This window comes from Cryptomeria japonica, chromosome 9 (assembly GCF_030272615.1).
Source record: "Cryptomeria japonica chromosome 9, Sugi_1.0, whole genome shotgun sequence".
NCBI classification, from domain to species: domain Eukaryota; kingdom Viridiplantae; phylum Streptophyta; class Pinopsida; order Cupressales; family Cupressaceae; genus Cryptomeria; species Cryptomeria japonica.
The window spans coordinates 733,830,612-733,849,478 of NC_081413.1; the positions used below are offsets into that span (position 1 = coordinate 733,830,612).

Sequence of the window (18,867 nt, forward strand, 5' to 3'; positions counted from 1 at the left end):
AATGTTTTTATTGTAATATCTTGTAGAGCCGACCTACTAAAATTGGTCTTAGGTTATGGTATAAATGTAAGATCTTATTTGTAAGATCGAATGTGGAATGCGAAAAAGAATTAAGTGAAGGTATATGCGAGATTAAGCAGAGCTATACATGAAGACATCATTTGAAGGTGAAGCTAGTTTTTTTGTGGAAGCATATCAGCATTACACCAGTACTGAATCTAGCATATGAAGATGCTATTTTGTGCAGTACATTCTTATTGGATTTAACCATCCAACTGCAGTCAGTGTGACTCCCATTTTGTGATTGAGCAGTGAGCTCTAGGCTATTGGCCTTTTTGCATGTGTAGACCCCATTTATGTGCAGGGTTTCCATGTACAATTATTGGTGTTATGTATTGTGGATGACTTTGTGTTTATGTTTCATGCATTAATCTTTACCGGTATAGCAATTAACTGTTAACACTATCTACCGACATACTTAACTGGTTTACCGGTATTAAGAATTAAGTTGATTGAGTTGTTTTTGGTTTGAATTTATTAGACAACTGATTCACCCCCCCCCCCCCTCCCTGCCCTCCCAGTTGTCTCCGGGACCTAACAGCCTGCACTTGGCACTGGATTGATAGGGCCTATAAAATCAAGCCCCCATTGTGCAAAAGGTTGATCACCAGAGATGTGAGGAAGGGGCAGGGCTGCCAACCTCTATTTCCTACAAAGAGTGCACACTCCTTGTACTACCTAACCCATTTGTGAGCATCACCAAACAGAGAAGGCCAATAATAGCCTGCCCTTATGCTTTTCATATCCATGGTCCTTACTGAGAAATGGCCACCTAAGGGTCCATTATGAAATTCCTTTAGCAACCTATTGGTCTGATCCCCATGGATGCACCTTAGCAAGACATCATTTAGGTCCCTTTTGAATAAAATCCCATCCACCACAGCATAGGGAATGGACTACAACCTAAGATGTCTCCTCTTGGTTCTATCAAAGTGAGGAGGATAGTTTCCATCCCATAGGAAGGAAATCATATTCTGGAACCAGTCAACTTGCATATTCTCCCGTAGCAAGAGGGAAACCTTTGAATCTTTTCCAAAAGATGAATTGAACTTCTCATAGAGTCCTCTTCCCCTCACTAACTTAGTAATTTTTATGTCAAGGTCATGAAGGATTTGAGAAATACAAATCCACAGAACCCAAAAGAAACCTGCATGCAAGAAACCTGTCACAGAGAAAGAGAGAGAACGAATACAAGGGTTTTGGCTCTGACAAAGAGAAAAGATGTATTATCAGAGAAAAATAAATCAAGAATATGAATAATACAAGAGATCAATCCTTATAAAGGAGATCAACACCAAAAGGAAAACCTAACCCTAAGGTGTGAGCATTTAATAATTAAATATTAATTATTAAATGACTAATGTATGCATAAAGAGAAATCTTAAGAGGAGAGCAAAGTTAATTAATTACTTTACTCTAACACCCCCCCTTAAGATGAGCTACAATGCAGCTACAAACAATGCAGAAGAAAGCAAAGGAACTACAATGCAAAAGAGGGTCCCGGCAACAAGGCCTGATGAGGTACCCAAATACAAGAAAATCTCTATAAAGTGGAGTAAAGGAGAAAACCCAGTGGGAAAAAACTCCTCTCCAAAAAGAGATAAAGAAATAAATGCACTAATAACAGAAAGATAGGAGGTGGATAACATGATACCCCCCATAGACAACTCCTATCATATAAGTACATATACAATGGTCTCCATAGGAGAAAAAGAAAGAGGCTAGAATCCCCCCCCACAATGAAGAAACTCCTATCGCACATATGGATGCCTGAGGTAGAAGCCAGAAAGAGATCTTGAAGCGACATATAATATTCCTCCCCTTGGGAAGAAATGGATCCAAAGGACGAAGATGAAGAAACCCTGTGAAGAGAGAAGAATCAATCTGTCTCAAGATGTGTGCCATAATAGGATGCTGAAGAATCCCTCTGTCTGAACTGAAACAAAAGATGTCAAATCCAAACTGAACTGAAGACTCAAAAACTGCAACCTCTGAATGCACAGATGATGGTGGGCTAACAGCTGGAATATGGCTGTCAACAAAGAGGAGCTGAAAATCCTCAAAGTAATCCTCCAAGTCTGCAATATAGGACTCTACAAACAAAGACGAAATGCCTGCAAGATAAGAATCCCAAGTAGCCATGTCTGAAAGATGTATGATGTCCTGCTTAGCTGAATCAATAGGAGCCAAAGAAGAGGCAATATCAAACTGATCAGGAACAAAAGGAGATGATGTTGATACATGTATAATCTCAGTCTGAAGAGTAGGAACTGTGAGACAATCCTCTGATTCATCGAAATATGTAAGGGTGTCTAAATATTGAAGTTCCTTTAAAGTATCATGATCAAAAGGTGTGTTATCTCTCCAACCAATGGGTACAAGACAATCTGAAGCAGGATCCTTTGGGAATGGAGAAAGACTGGGGTCTCCATAGATCTCCCAAAGACGTGTCCAAAGTGAGTGAGGACAATCAATGCCCGATATAGCCCACACAGTGTCAGAATCAACACTAGACAAAATAACTCCTACTATGTGATTTCTAATGATATCCCAAGCTAGTTTTCCCTCTAAAGTTTCTGGTTCAGGTATGAGATCATACAAATAAGGCAAAATATTAAGCCACCTACAGTGTGTAAGTATGCCCGTTGCCCATGACTCATAATTACCCCGTTCTAGAAATACAACTGAAGGGTGAGTAGAAAAACCCATGATAACTCTTCAAATTAACAAATCTGAGACTAAATGACTTTAATACTGATAAAGCAGATCAAATAAAGCCATCCCATGCAAACAAATCATTTCCAAGTCTGAAACGTCCAAGTAAGTGACAGATGTGTGAAAACACAAAGTACTGAATAAAATGTACCTGGTGTAGATTCTGGAAAAATACATGATAGATCTGGAAAGAGCACAGAACCACCTTTTCGACGCCTATTCGCTTTCGAAAAACGGAGTCCGTATGCAAAAGATATGGCTCCTGGAGTGCAAAAAACTTGTTCTGACTTCGACTGGCAAAAAACACTACAAAACGGAAAAATCAGAAAAAAAGATCTCCATCTTTTAGATCGGGCTCGGAACCAGCTTTCCAACGCCTATTTTCATTCGAAAATCCAAGTTAAAATGCCCGAGTTATACCCGATTTAGTAAAACTGCTCCAAAAATGCCCAAATAGGCCCTTTAAGCCCTTAAGGGCTTAAAAAAAATAAGCCCCTGGTCCTCTGGGCGACCAGGGGCTGGCACAGGGGGCGGCGGCGCGGGGGCGGCGCTGTGGCGGCGCGGCTGGCGGCGGGCGGCGCGCTGGCTGGGCGTGGGCTGAGAGCGGGCCGGCTGGCTGCGCGCAGGCGGCAGGCGGCGCGTGGGCGAGATACCGCCGGCGGCAGTGGACGCCGGGTGGCCGCCGGGCTGCTTACCGGCGGCGCGGCGGTTTACACTGGCTGCGCCCGGTTTTTTTGAAAAAACCGTGGTTATTGTTTTTTTTTTAAATTTTTCCGCCTCGGTTTTCGTGCCCTAGGGCCGTACGGCCTTGGGGCCAAAAAAAATTTGCCTCCTGGTGCAACTGTGTCCAAATCGGACGAATTTTATATGGAAATAGGGGTTTTTGGGCGCTACGAGCTCAACGGTGAGGTCCGTTTGGGCTCAAAGTGCACCGAAAAAAAAATACCCCTATTCCAAAATAAAAAAACAGAAGACACACAGATCTGATGCAACCAAAACCGGAAAATCAGATCTAACCCTCGTAGCTCCAAATTCTTCAGAAGACGAACAGGAAGCAGCAGGTCTGGAGCTCTGATACCATGAAGGATTTGAGAAATACAAATCCACAGAACCCAAAAGAAACCTGCATGCAAGAAACCTGTCACAGAGAAAGAGAGAGAACGAATACAAGGGTTTTGGCTCTGACAAAGAGAAAAGATGTATTATCAGAGAAAAATAAATCAAGAATATGAATAATACAAGAGATCAATCCTTATAAAGGAGATCAACACCAAAAGGAAAACCTAACCCTAAGGTGTGAGCATTTAATAATTAAATATTAATTATTAAATGACTAATGTATGCATAAAGAGAAATCTTAAGAGGAGAGCAAAGTTAATTAATTACTTTACTCTAACAGGTCATACTCAGTTACCTTAGTGATCCATCCATCTCTTTTCTCACCTATGTCCTTATTGAGAAGGAAATCCTTAACACTAGCATGTGGAATTAGGAGCTGAATCCGGTTGTTTGAGAGCATGTGCCTAAAAAAATTTAACGCTCTCACCATTGTGATGACTTGTTTTTCCATATAGTTGTACTTGAGTTCATAGTCCTTTAGGCATTTACTAAAAAAAGCTATAGGTTTCTCCAATCCTTCTTGATCTAACTGTGTTAGGACAACATATATACTTGCATCCCCTCCCAATGTATAAAGGATGAAATCCTTCTCATAGTTTGGATTTACTAAGATAGGACCCTGAGAAATGGCCTGGTTGATCTGATCAAATCCCTTCTTCCCTTTATTAGTCCATCTAAAATGAAGATCCTTCTTGAGCATGGCAGTGAGAGGTTTAACAAAGGCTACAAGGTTTGGAATAAACCTTCTAACAAAGTTGATTCTTCCGAAGAAGATTTGAAGTCCTTTCTGATAGTTCTGATACTAATTGTTGAGTACAGATGCCAAGCTAACAAGATGAGGGGGGGGGGTGAATCATACAAACTTAATCTTCCATAAAAACAACAGATCCAACCTCAGTAACATATACTTCAGCAATATAACCAAAACTGCTAAATATGCAAACTTATAAGCATATAAACATCATAACACTCATAACACCAGATTTAACGTGGAAACCCAAATAGGGAAAAACCACTGTGGGATTTCGGACCCACTAAGAAATATACTCTTCTAGAGTATGCTCGACTAAAAGAAAATCCTGTTAAAGATTACAAACACATTGCTAGATGTGACCTAGTTAAGGGATTTCCCTCAGATCTGTTAGGATCTTCACCTTGTTAAAGGTTTTCAAACACTCAATCAGAATGTCACCTTGCTAGAGGGTTTTACAAATAAGACTGTTAAGTCCACTCGGTTAAGAGATTTTCTATCACTTTACAAAATAACAGTAATAAAAATCTATCTGCAACTTCACATCTAAAATGTTGAAGCAGATTCTTATTTGCTCAAAACAATCTGGTCATTGGACTTATCTTGTCCCTCTATTGGGCTCTATACTATGTTAATCAAATAGGTCTTCAAGCTTCTGAGCTCAGTAATCACTATGTAGCATCCCTATTCTTATACTTGCCCGCATACATTGTTTATCAACAGTTCCTTATTTATAAACAATTTGCTAACTGCTTAATCTCCTTGATCACATATCCCATGATCAATCATAGCCATCAAATCTTTAAACTTGACTAGGTTTAATGTATCCTTCAATCTGAAAATATTTTACCTCGCCTTGGAATTTGCATACATTTCTTGGAACTTATGCTAAGGTATTGCGGTTCAATCTGAGTTGTAGATCTTTCTGCCAATTTTCTATTGCCATAGATTCTTTTAACAAACTTCATGCACAACATACCAATCATTTAATCTATTCCAGCTCATCAGCTTCCTTCATTAAATAACGCTTTTAATCATTTAATGCATTCTGTTACAACTCGGTTGCAACTCGGTAAATACTAAACTTCACTCGGTAGACCTTTCGCCTTCATTAACCAATAGCGATAACCTTAGGGTTTACCGACTAGGTTCTTTGCTCGGTAACATAGTATAGTATTAACCTTTCAATCAATAGCATATGTAGGATATCAAAACAATCTAAACATCATGATCCCATCATTGTCTAACTCGGTAATAGTTGCCCATTGAATAACTTATTTCTCTCCTTATTCATCACAATCTTTCTATGTCTTTTACTGACATCTTTATACTCATCAAATCATACTTCTTAAGATATGGCAACATCATACTGAATTAGAAAATCAATTAATTGACATCAATGACAAAATAATAATATTAAGACAGTAAACATACTTAATCAGTTATATCCATAATCATCAACAACCTTCTCAATATCCTTATTGAAATGCCAACAATCTCCCCTTGTCTGTTATAATGCCAACACTTTCTTATGATGTGCAAGTGGAAGAGACATAATGGCTTCCACTCTCTCTGGGTCTATGGCCAGACCATCCTTGGATACAATATGTCCCAGTAGTTTTCCCTGATCAGTGGAAAATTAACACTTTTTGGGGTTCAAAGATACACCATATTCTTTGTACTTTTTGAATACTTGCTCAAGGTGAGAAAAGTGGTATGCTACATGCTTGGAATATACAGTGATGTCATCAAGATATACTACTACAAATTCTGCTAATACTCCCTTAAAGGCCATATCCATGGCTCTTTGAAAAGTCGCACCTGTATTTGTTAGTCCAAAGAGCAATTTACAATAGGCATAAGTGCCCCACTTATTAGTAAATGTAGTCTTAAATTGGTTTGATTCTTGGACTAGGAACTGATTATACTCTGAGTATCCATCCAAGAATGCAAATCTTTCTGAGCTACTAACTTTGGCTAAGATTTGTTCCATAGAAGGGAGGGGCTAATGATCTTTGAGGGAGGCTCTGTTGAGGTCCCTAAAGTATAAACACAATCTGATTTCCCCATTCTTCTTCCTAACTAGAACAAGGTTAGATACCCAAGAAGAAAGCTTGATTGGAAAAATAATGCTAGATTCTATAAGCTTGGATATCTCCTTTCTCATCAAAGGCTCAATTTTGGGATTTATAAGTCTTTTCTTTTGTTTAACAAGCTTGGCATTAGGATCTAATTCTATGGTATGTTAAGCTAAGATAGGGTCAAACCCTTTGAGATCCTCATATGTAAAAGAAAAAATATCATTATACTCTTGACAAAAATTGACAAAAGTACCTTGATCACTTTAGGAGCATACCTTTCTCAAGTTGAGATTTCTTCCATCAGATATAGGGACTGATTTGTAGTCTCTTTTCTTTGCGGCCAAGTTCATTGCTCTCCCTTTCATCTGATCATCAGTGTTGAAGATCCCCTCCAAGGTGATCAATCCCTTGGGCAGCTTGTTTGAGTTTAGCTGCATAATCTGATCTCCATACTGGTCCTGCAACATGCCTTGCTTCTTATGTGAGAACTATACTTCATCTTGTAGAAAGCTCACAATCTGTTGATCAGAGTCAAAGACTTGCCAATTCACTTGGTTATCAGGCACTGCAAGTCTCACCACAAGTCTGATTTGTTTCTCTTTCTTTGTTGCAACATGAGATGGGATGTCATGTTGAGCTCCAATTGTTGCTAATCTATCAACATGTTTATTATGATTTCTAGGCACATTAGAAATATTGAAGACCTCAAAACCTTCAATTAGATCCCATGCTCTATGCTTGTAAGCTTTGAGAAGGTTGTTCTTGGTGGTGCTTTGGACTCTAATTTGATTCCCAACCTGCTCATTATCTCCATGCACCTTCAAGGATTTGATCCCCCTCTTTGTGTCATTTGGAGACCCAAAATCAGAGCTTCATACTCAGCCACATTGTTAGTGCAACCAAAATGAAGTCTGAAATAAAAGCAATATTTCTCTCATCTTGGATAAATAAGAAGCACACCGGCCCCTGCACCATTCTTGTTCCTTGAGCCATCAAAGAACATTTCCCATAGTCCATGCATGTCATTGTCTTATTTTGAGAGATTGGAGATAGGGGAATCCTCCTCATGGATGCAATAGGTGCTTAGGTTTATGTCTTTGATCTCATCAATGGGATCAAACTGAAATGCATTTTCCCATTCATCAAGTAGGCAATCAAGAACCTCCTCCAACTGAGTTGTTGGCTCTCTTACTGATATTTATTCTTTCTCCTCATGAAGGGTACAATTCATATTGATAGGACCTGGGGTATAGGGCTCTATGTGATCATTGGCAATAGGATCAACCCTAATGGTTACTTTGGTATTGTATCTTGTCCTAAACAACATCTAAGACCAATCAAAAGATAGGTAGCCACCCATCTTAGCAGTGAATTCCCTAGATAAACAAATGGCAAAATAAGCAGGGAGTTAAATCACTAAAATGTCTTGCAACACACTACTACCTGAGCAAGCATGCAAGGTTAGATTTAAATCCTTAATGACGACCCCAATAGTTTGAACTGATGTGTCATCAAGTTGCACAAGTCCTCTTGTGATAGGTTCATATTTGATACCTACGTGGTCAGCTATTCCCTTAGGCATAACTATTTCATGCCCCCTCTGGCAATCCTCCCCACTTTCACATCCCCTATGGCAATAGACATACTCACACATGAGAGAAAAAATATATCCAATATCATAGAGTATATTGCAACTTCATCTACAAACTTTCTCAAACATCATTCTCTGTGCAGGAGGAAAAACTGCATTTAGAAAATGAAAAGGCTTCATACTCTCCTACCAATTTGATCACCACTTTGTTGAATTTATAGTTGAACAATACTTCATCAAGTAGTGCCTATTTGTGAAACATTATCACTCTGGTGTTCTTAATTTACTCTGTTAGCTATGGACACTAGAATTCATGCATATCACATCTACTGTATTCTTTTGTCAAGGTTCATCTGATGCAAGTGATTTTATCCTGATTTTATTCTGCCATGGGTGTACATTCTTCTGCTTTAGGATCTCTGCCAACAGACAAATATTTGAATTCATTAGAGAACTCGTGATCCATCACACTTGAACTAGAAGCTTATCCAAATCCTTTCACATCTCTAGGCTATCATCTTTGACTATCTAATCAATTCTGAGTCGACAAGTTTGTATCCAATTCATTTTGCCTTTCCCATGCAAGCTATGACCGGTGCCTTCAAAATCCCTCCTAATTTCTCATTTGAAACTTAACCACATACCTCATTCTTCTTGGCAAATCTAATGGTCATTATATGCCGATGCAGTGTTTGTCCTTTCATCTGTATCCGCAGACCCACCAAATCCTAACTAAGCAGTACCACATCATCCTTCGATCAAATTCCATCAGTGGCCCTACTGTAAGCCTTCCTGGCCAACCTGGGACATGTGGCATCATCTCGTGATGTAGTGGTTCATAACCTCCTTGTAACTTCCATCACAGGAATATGTGGATCGTCAAATCTGTTCAAACTTTACCGCTTTGCACAATGCCTGTTAACTCCTCTAGAATTAAAAATAGAGCAAATTTTACCTCAAGACAAAACATCTCAGTTCATTTTGAACACATGCACATTGATGGGGCTGTTAGTAGATCAACCTTTACTGCCTAAGAACCAGTAACACAATGCTTCGACCGGTTATACTGCCAACATCATCTTTTTTCGCTGAGAACACATGGTACAATCTCACAGTGTCGCAATGTTTAAAACCCTCACATCTTTGATCATGGGGAAGTGTGAACCTTTGGATCCATCCTGTCTTTAGAAAATGGTCGAAATACTTAGGACTTTTGGGCTTAGGGAAATCATGGGCGTGGATATTTACAAGGAAACTAGTCATAAGGAAATTTTTTGCGACTTATGAAAAATTATTTTTCATAAACCGGTTAACCATCACTTAACACTTAGGAAATGAAATGCCCCCGCCCATGGTAAACAACCCTTGGCTTTAAGTGGGAAAAAGTAACAGTAGAATATAACATTGTTAAGGCTTTCTTCACAAAATGTAAGAAATCTTGATAAACCCTAAACCCTAGACCTTGAATCATTTACAGAGGATAATAATAAAACCAGAAAATCAATATTAGAGCTCAAAATTAAAAATTACATGCAATCAATTTTTCAGAGCTATCACAACAAACAATGAGAGGTTGAAAAGGAAAGACAAAGGCAGCATATGAAGAAATTACATGACCTAAGAACAATGGGACAAGAAGGTATGTCATCCACAACATCTCAATTCGATGTACCAATTGAACCTAATGCAATTGAAGAAGAAATCACAATCAATAATCAAACAAATGTTGAAGATGCACCAACAATATTTGATTTACCAAATGAACCTAATGCAATTGAAGAAGAGACCACAGTGAATAATCAATTAAATGATGAACATACACCGACTCTATTTGATGTGATGAATGTACCTAATGTACGCAATGCACCAATGTTAACACCTCCTAGAATCATTCATAGGAAACCAAAGTATCTAATTGACATCGATGAGAATATTTTGAAGCCAATGCCTGATAAAATAAATGAACGAACTTGTAGAAGAATGGTTAAAATAATATGGAAAAACTATTTTGAAAACTTAAATCAAACTACAAGATGCCAATTAATTGCTAAAATGATTAAAAATTTGAATTTTAGAGAGAATGAAAATTCCTGGCCTAAGATCATCTGAAAGTAATAGTGAAAGAACTATTGTAAGAAATCTATTTGATGCATATCAAGCTATTGGTTCAAAATCATGTACTAAATATTCTAATGTTACTCGACGTGTTATTACATTAACCATAATGAGAAAGAAAATTAAAAAAGGTCATTTGATAAGCAAAACAAGTAAGTCATCAAACATAAGTAGAACAACATTACGTAAACCATTAGAGAGGTGGTAGAAAATAGAGGATCTTAACAATAATTCTCTTTGGGCATTCTCGGGTAGACTACCATGCAAAGACAAGGTTGTTGTTGATACACTAAGAACATTACTTGAAATTTTTTAGCATGACAACACAAGGGTTTCGCCTGTCAAAGAGATGTTGTTAGATTTTTATATAGAACAATCTCAAAATGAAGTGCAATCTATGTATTACCATTCTATACAAGTTTCTATTTTTGTACACATAGTATCCATGCATGCAAATGATAGTACAGAGGAGGATAGAAAGGTTGTAAGATAGTATCACTTCCACATAAGTGAAGATCGTACACATTCGTCAAAGTTTGTGCAAGGATTATTTAAAGTTTTCTATTATAATTTAAGGGAAAGCAACATACCATTCAACAAACATGTAATATGGTCAGATAATTGCACCTCACAATTCAAGATTGCAAGGATGTTCTATTGGTTGACTAAGATGCATGTGATGAGCAGTGTACAACATTTTTGGAATTTCATTGAGGCTAGACATGGAAAGGGAGAGCACGATGGTGTAGGAGAATGTGTAAAAAGAGCCCTAGATAGAGAATAATTGAAGTAGGAAGGTGGTGTTGAGTTGACAGATGCAACAACAATTGTGTGATTGTGTAACTCTACAATGGGACTAGGTAATGTAGGTAAGTCAATGATTCATAGACATTTTTGGTTGATCACTGAATCTGACATTGAAAACTTTCAAGATTGTTGTATAGTTGCAGGATTGAGTGACATGCACACATTTAGAAGTTCAAATGCAAGCTCACTAGTTTTTTATACTAGACAAATTGTATTTTTTGTGGGTTGACAAATGATCTTGTAGAGCGTTGGTTCCCATTTATACCTATCAAATTCCCAAAGCACTGCAGTTGAACTAGATGGAAGCATCAGTTGGTTTCGCCATGTATCCGACCTAGTGGAACTAGGTGATTTTTTTGGTTAATTTTATTGCAAGATTTTTTTTTGGCTCATTTTGTTACATCAAAAATTATTTTTGGTATTAATTATCATTCTATAAAATGTAGGTCATGTGTACGCAGTTGTTGCAGAAGAGAACAATGAAGAAGGAATGGATTACTTTTTGTGTCGTTGTATTGAGCCTAAGAGAAAATTGACAACCACAATCATTGATGGAGAGGGTTTTAAGTACCTAGTAGGGTCTATTGTCATGATAGGCACATGGCTTAGGAGATACTCTATCAATAATTCTGATGTTTAGTTGTTTGAGGACTTTGAAACACATAGACATAGTCTTCATTTCTCCAACCTTGTTGTTGCAACAAATATTCAATTGATTAAGTATCATGGTAGACCTCATAACAAGAATTTATGGAAAGTTCATGAATCTGACCAGAGGCAATAAGTTTGACACAATATGGGTTAGAGTCGATCTAGAAGGCTCACTTGATTGATTCTACGGTTCAGGGTAGAATGGTTTTGACAATTTTGTATTTATCATCGGCGAATTATTTTATATTCATTTTTTGTATATATAAATGCCCATGAGCTGATTTATACATATTTAGAGGTAAAAATTTGTATATTTAAATGGTCATGAGCTAATTTGTACATATTTAGATGCCAAATTTTGTATATTTAAATGCCGATGAGTTGATTCGCACATATTTAAGTGCCAAATTTTGTATATCTAAATGGCCATGAGCTGGTCCATACATATTTAAATGCCAAATTTTCTATAAAAGCCCATGAGCTAATTTGTAAAATATTTTTTTGAATATTTAAATAGCCAAGAGTTGATTTGTCCATATTTAGAGACAAATTTTTGAATATATGTGACTAGATTTTGTGACGCATTTTGTATTTTTTTATCATACTTCAAATTTTGTATTACTATATGATAGGGAGATTGCTAGGCAAGTGCTCAAAAGGCCAATTTTGGTCAAGAAGTTACAATAGGAAACAAAAGTATTGTTTATGTCTGCTCCTTATGTTTGTAAATATCAAGTTTAGTTACAATAGTCAGGTCTCTCTACAAGTCTTCACCAACAACCTCCATTTTTGGTGGAAACTCACACCCTTGCTCAAACTTTCTCCAATTGCTCACTCCACCCATCTACACATTTCTCAATCCCTGTCTTATTAGGCATTCAACTTATTTCTTTCAGTGTGCATTAGGCAATTCCAACATGGTCATGTAGAGCAACAAGGTCTTCTCAAGGTTTGAGGATCACAACTTAGTTTAAGGCCCATAGCCTTTGGCTTACTCAACTCACCAACCAAGGGTCAAAACCTCAAAAAGGGATTACACATTGTCCAAAGGTCCTATATGACACTTGTTTCACTATTTTAGGATGATCTCACAAAGTTCCATGAGCCCCAAAGTCCTCCTTGCAATCGGGTTCTTGTAAAGTGTGTGTTATGCAATCAAAAGGGCTACTAGCCCGTGGAGGGGTAATTGACACTTTTTTGCTTGTCCTGCTCTACGATGGGTCTCTCCTCAAACAACCTTGATTTGGATGGTATTTTTAAGGTATATGCTAGTGTATTTTCATGGTTTAGGCCACTATTAATGCAAAATAAGGACTATCCACTATTTGTGGCATAATTGTAGGGTTTGATAGGGTTTAGACCAAAGAACATAGAGAAATCTTCCCAACTCCACTAATCAAGCCTCCAAACTTGCTTAGAACTTCTGCCACACCAAAATGAAGCCTTCCCCTACTACTACCCTACAATCATTAGACCAAACACTTGGAAAACAACTGGAAAAACATGTATTTGACTGTCATAACCCTGTCACTGTTAGTTCACTGTTAAGTCTGCGCTTTTAAAACATTAATACTACACTCCAAACACTTCATGGCATGGAATAACATCAAGACACTCATAAAATTCCTTGTAGCACTGATTTTGAAGAGTTTTCAAAACTTGAAAGGTATTTAAAGAACTTGTTGCACACAATATCAATAAATACACAAAAATAGTGAACTCACTGTTTTGCTTACAAACTAAGTATGTTTAGTAGAAACAAGCTTCTCTAACAAACCAAGGTGACTCTCAAAACCTTTGGCCATATGTCCAGACCTTTGCCTCATACATTTGTTCACTCCAAATTGCTTTTGGGTGCAAATTTTGAGTTTTGATCATGCTACTAGCCGAGTAATCAATACTTGCCTAGTATTCACTCAAATCCTTCTTCCAAACACAACTTTAGCCCAAAATGAAGCATATGTACACTATATAAATGTGTACAAACTTTATTAAATCCATTTTGTGGGATCCCAGACCTGGATTAGTCAAGTTGTGGCATTTTCCAACTCCAAACCCTTGACAGGGCAGTGAGCATACAAAATGGAAGGAATTTTATTACACCAACTTGCAAAAGAAAAACTAGTACAATGATCACTTTGGGAGAATTTAATAAGCAATAGGAAAACTTCCTAGAAGGTACAATATGGACACAAGTGCTACAGTACAAACTGCTACTCCAAGGAAGGAAAAATCATAGAAAAGAACCAGAATTTCATCTTTTTTATTGAGTTTTCTTGATCATTACAATCACCAAATTTCTTAAGGAAAAGGGATTCCTTTTTATAATGTTTCCATTTATTTACCAAGCCCTATATGGACATGAGGGTTCCACAACTGTATTTTACTACAAAAACCCAAAAATGACAACTTTGACAACTTTTGCAAGCCCAAATGACAACATTTATTGCTCCACAAGACATTTTTGACAATATAACCTTATCAACATGTATAAACACCTTAGAAATGCTTAAAAACACTTATCAAACATTTTTCAATGCTTTGGAAAGCATTAGAAAACCTTTTTGGCAATTTTGCACATTTTTGCCAAAAATTGTCAACTCAAAGCCTGAAAGGCAAAACTTGACCTCTTGAGCCCAAAATGAGATCAAAACCACTATAAAAGACACACAACAACCTAAAAAAACATTATAAACTTTACACAAGACATTACAAACATGAAAGCATTAAATACTCAAAAAGGAGAGTTTTGCTCAACTAGATGATCTTGCACCACTATATGGTGCATGGGCACCTAGCCATTGAGGTGACCTATAAGGCCATATTGCATTTGTAACTATTTTTAATGTTCTTTTTATGATTTTTAAGTACATAAAGTCCATAGATGTCAAAACAATTCATTTGTGCGTTTTCATGTTGTACTTTGCAAGTTGTGGCCATTTTATTAAGTGCAACTTCCAGATCGCACTGGTAGGGTATGACTCTTGATGTTTCGGATCGTTGGGAGGCACAAAAAGAGCATGCCTAGTGTAAAAATTCCCACCCGAATGCACTCATGATGTTGGTTTGTTCCCATGATGAACAAAATCAAATCTAGCCTATCTTGCAACTTTGCATTGTATGCAACTGATGGTTTTTGTACCAATTGAAAAAATGCTACCATTTGAAAATGGCTCTGAGTTGTCAAAAATTGAGATAGGTCATTATAGAAAATCCTCACATGACCCTATAGGTTCAAACAGATAAATCATATGTATCCTGGATTGCGAGAAACAATTCCTCAAAGTTTGACAATTTTTTGGACTCAAGGCACTTGAGAGATCGCACCAGTAGGGTATGGCTCTCGACGTTTTGACTCATTGGGAGGCACAATAGGAGCATGCCTAGCATAAAAATTCCCACCCAAACGTGCTTGCGATGCTAGTTTGTTCCCATGATAAATGGAATTGTCTCTAGCCTATCTTGCAACTTTGCATTACATGCAACTGACAGTTTTTGCACCAAGTGAAAAAATGCAACCATTTAAAAATGGCTCTGAGTTGTCAAACACCGAGATAGGTCATTATAGAGGAGCCTCACATGACCCTATAGGTTCAAATAGATAAATCATATGCATCCTAGATTGCAAGAAATAGTTCGTCAAAGTTTGACATTTTTTAGACTCAGAGCACTTGAGAGATCGCATCGATAGGGTATGGCTCTCGACATCCTGGCTCATTGGGAGGCACATAAAGAGAATTCATAGCATAAAATTTCCCACCTAGACATGCTTGTGATGCTAGTTTGTGCCCACGACGAATGAAATCAAATCTAGCCTATCTTGCAACTTTGTATTGCATGCAACTGACGTTTTTTGTATCAACTGAAAAAACACTACCATTTGAAAATGGCTCTGAGTTGTCAAAAACTGAGATAGGCCATTGTAGATGAGCCTCACATGACCCTATAGGTTCAAACAGATAAATCATATGTATCCTGGATTGAGAGAAACAACTCCTCAAAGTTTGACATTTTTTGGACTCAAGGCACTTGAGAGATCACACTGATAGGGTATGGCTCTCGACATTTCGACTCGTTGGGAGGCACAATAGGAGCATGCCTAGCATAAACCTTCCCACCCGAACATGCTTGTGATGCTAGTTTATTCCCATGATAAATGGAATTGTCTCTAGCTTGTCTTGCAACTTTGCATTGCATGCAACTGACGGTTTTTGTACCAACTGAAAAAACACTACCATTTGAAAATGGCTTCGAGTTGTCAAAAATTGAGATAGGCCATTGTAGAAGAGCCTCACATGACCCTATAGGTTCAAACAGATAAATCATATGCATCTTGGATTGCGAGAAATAGTTCGTCAAAGTTTGATAATTTTTTGGACTCATGGCACTTGAGAGATCGCACTAGTAGGGTATGGATCTCGATGTTCCAGCTTGCTGGGAGGCACAAAAGGAGCATTTCTGGTGTAAACCTTCCCACTCGGATGTGCTTGTGATGTTGGTTTGTGCCCATGATGAATGGAATCAAATCTATCCTATCTTGCAACTTTGTATTGCATGTAACTGACTATTTTTGCACCAAGTGAAAAAATGCTACCATTTGAAAATGGCTTTGAGTCGTCAAAAAATGATATAGGTCATTGTAGATGAGTTTTGTGTGACCCTATAGGGTCAAACAGATAAATCATATCCATCCTGGATTGCGATAAATATTTCGTCAAAGTTTGACAATGTTTTGGACTTAGGGCGCTTGAGAGATCGCGTCAGTAGGGTATGGCTCTCGACATTTCGGCTTGTTGGAAGGCACAATAGGAGCATGCCTAGTGTAAACCTACCCATCTGGATGTGCTCGTGATGCTTGTTTGTGCCCATGATGAATAGAATCAAATCTATCCTATCTTGCAACTTTGCATTGCATGCAACTGACGGTTTTTGCACCAACTGAAAAATGCTACCATTTGAAAATGGCTCTGAGTCGTCAAAAACTGAGATAAGTCATTGTAGAAGAGCCTCATGTGACCCTATAGGTTCAAATAGATAAATCATATGCATCCTGGATTGTGAGAAACAGTCCATCAAAGTTTGACAATTTTTTGGACTCACGGCACTTGAGAGATCGCATTGGTAGGGTATGGCTCTTGATGTTCCAGCTCATTGGGAGGCACAATAGGAGCATGATTAGCATAAACCTACCCACCCAGATTTTCTCATGATGCTAGTTTGTGCTCACGATGAACAAAATCAAATCTAGCCTATCTTGCAACTTTGACAACAACTGGGCAACTTTGACAACAACTGAGCAACTTTGACAACAACTTAGCAACTTTTACATCTTTTATCCAATCGAACCCAAAATTTCACAAATAACTCCAAATGATCATCAATGGTCCCAAATCACCTTATTTAAATGAAACAATGGAAAACAAGACAAAAAACCCAAATTTGACCATTGCGAGCATGAGGGTGCTCTTGCACCACTCACATTGACAAATATAAAGGAAAGAAATCAAAAGCATCCAGTGATCATTACCATGGATTAAATCTGACCATTAACAATGAATTTCATTTTGATTGAGGCAAGGAGTTTTGTAGGGTTAATTCAATATTTTAGAAATCTTATCAAATCATATTCCACAATTGCAATGCTTTATATCATAGATTTTTGTAGTTTATATTCATATTGTTGATTACATAGGCAAATATTCATTTAACTTTATAAAAGGGTAGCCACCAAATACACCGAATAGTTTTAGCAAAATTTAACCGTATCAATTATAAATCAACATTTATATATATCAAAATGCAAAATAATGAACACAATGAACAAATTGTGTATGTATCGAATGTGCCTATCAATATCAACAAAATGCACAATTATGAACACTACACATTTATTGGATCGAATATCAACATTTATATATATCAAAATGCACAATGATTATGTATGTATACAAAAAAGGCATATATATTCCAAGTAAATACAAGTTTTACAAAAATGTGTCAAATGTCATGTCCAAATTAATATACAATAAAAATGTAGAATATATCTAGATGTATTGGTCATTCAATGACCACAGCTAACACTATATGATCATATACTTGTGGTGGATCATCAAAATCAAGCCTCTTTGATGCAGTACGTGACTCTGTAGATGGTTGCACAACCACAATTCAAAAGCCAAGTTAGAATCCTTTGTAGAAAATAGTTCACAATTATCAACATAACTATGCATTTAACTATAATTTCTTTGCAATTGAATTGTAGATTACCTCATCTTCTGATCTGGGATCTACGAATTCTTTCTCTTTTCCTTGTCAGACTTAGGAGTTTTCTTAAAATGGAACTTCAAAGGATCCAAGTTATGGCCGAACCGCGAAGGGGCCTATTGTAGATTAAATACAATTAATACAAGGTACTAACATATATAGATCAAAAACACAAAAAATCTACAATATATAGAACAAAAGTGTACCGGAGCCTAATATGCTTCTCCAGTAGACTTAGGAGGGCTCGCCATTGATGGAGCAGTTGCGGCTATTTCCTGTATGAAAAATGATTAAGATTAAATACAATTAATATAATGATAAGTATTGTAGGTTAAATATAATTAATACAAGGTAATAGTATTATATATAGATCAAAAACACTAAAAATATACAATATATAGAACAAAAGTGTACCGTAGCCTAATATGCTTCTCCAGTAGACTTAGGATGGCTTGCCATTGATGAAGCAACTATGGGTATTTCCTGTATGAAAAATGATAAGATTATAATTTATCTAAATTTCACATGTACATGTGCATATAATCATCAAATCAAGAAAATAAAGTAGAGATACATACCTCTTCCCTCTCTCGATCCTCTGGCGTATCAGGTGCATTAAAAAATTCTACAGATCCCAATTGTCGTCGTATATAAAATAGATAAAAAACACTAATCAATCTACAAGTTCCAATTAAGACAATTTCAACCTTTAC

The 18,867-nt window shown here is 37.2% G+C and overlaps 1 pseudogene; it reads right to left on the reverse strand.

The window, feature by feature from the left end:
* Positions 1-6,155: 6,155 nt before the first annotated feature.
* LOC131858613 (5'-3' exoribonuclease 3-like) overlaps positions 6,156-18,867 on the reverse strand; it is a 48,665-nt pseudogene continuing 35,953 nt past the window's right edge.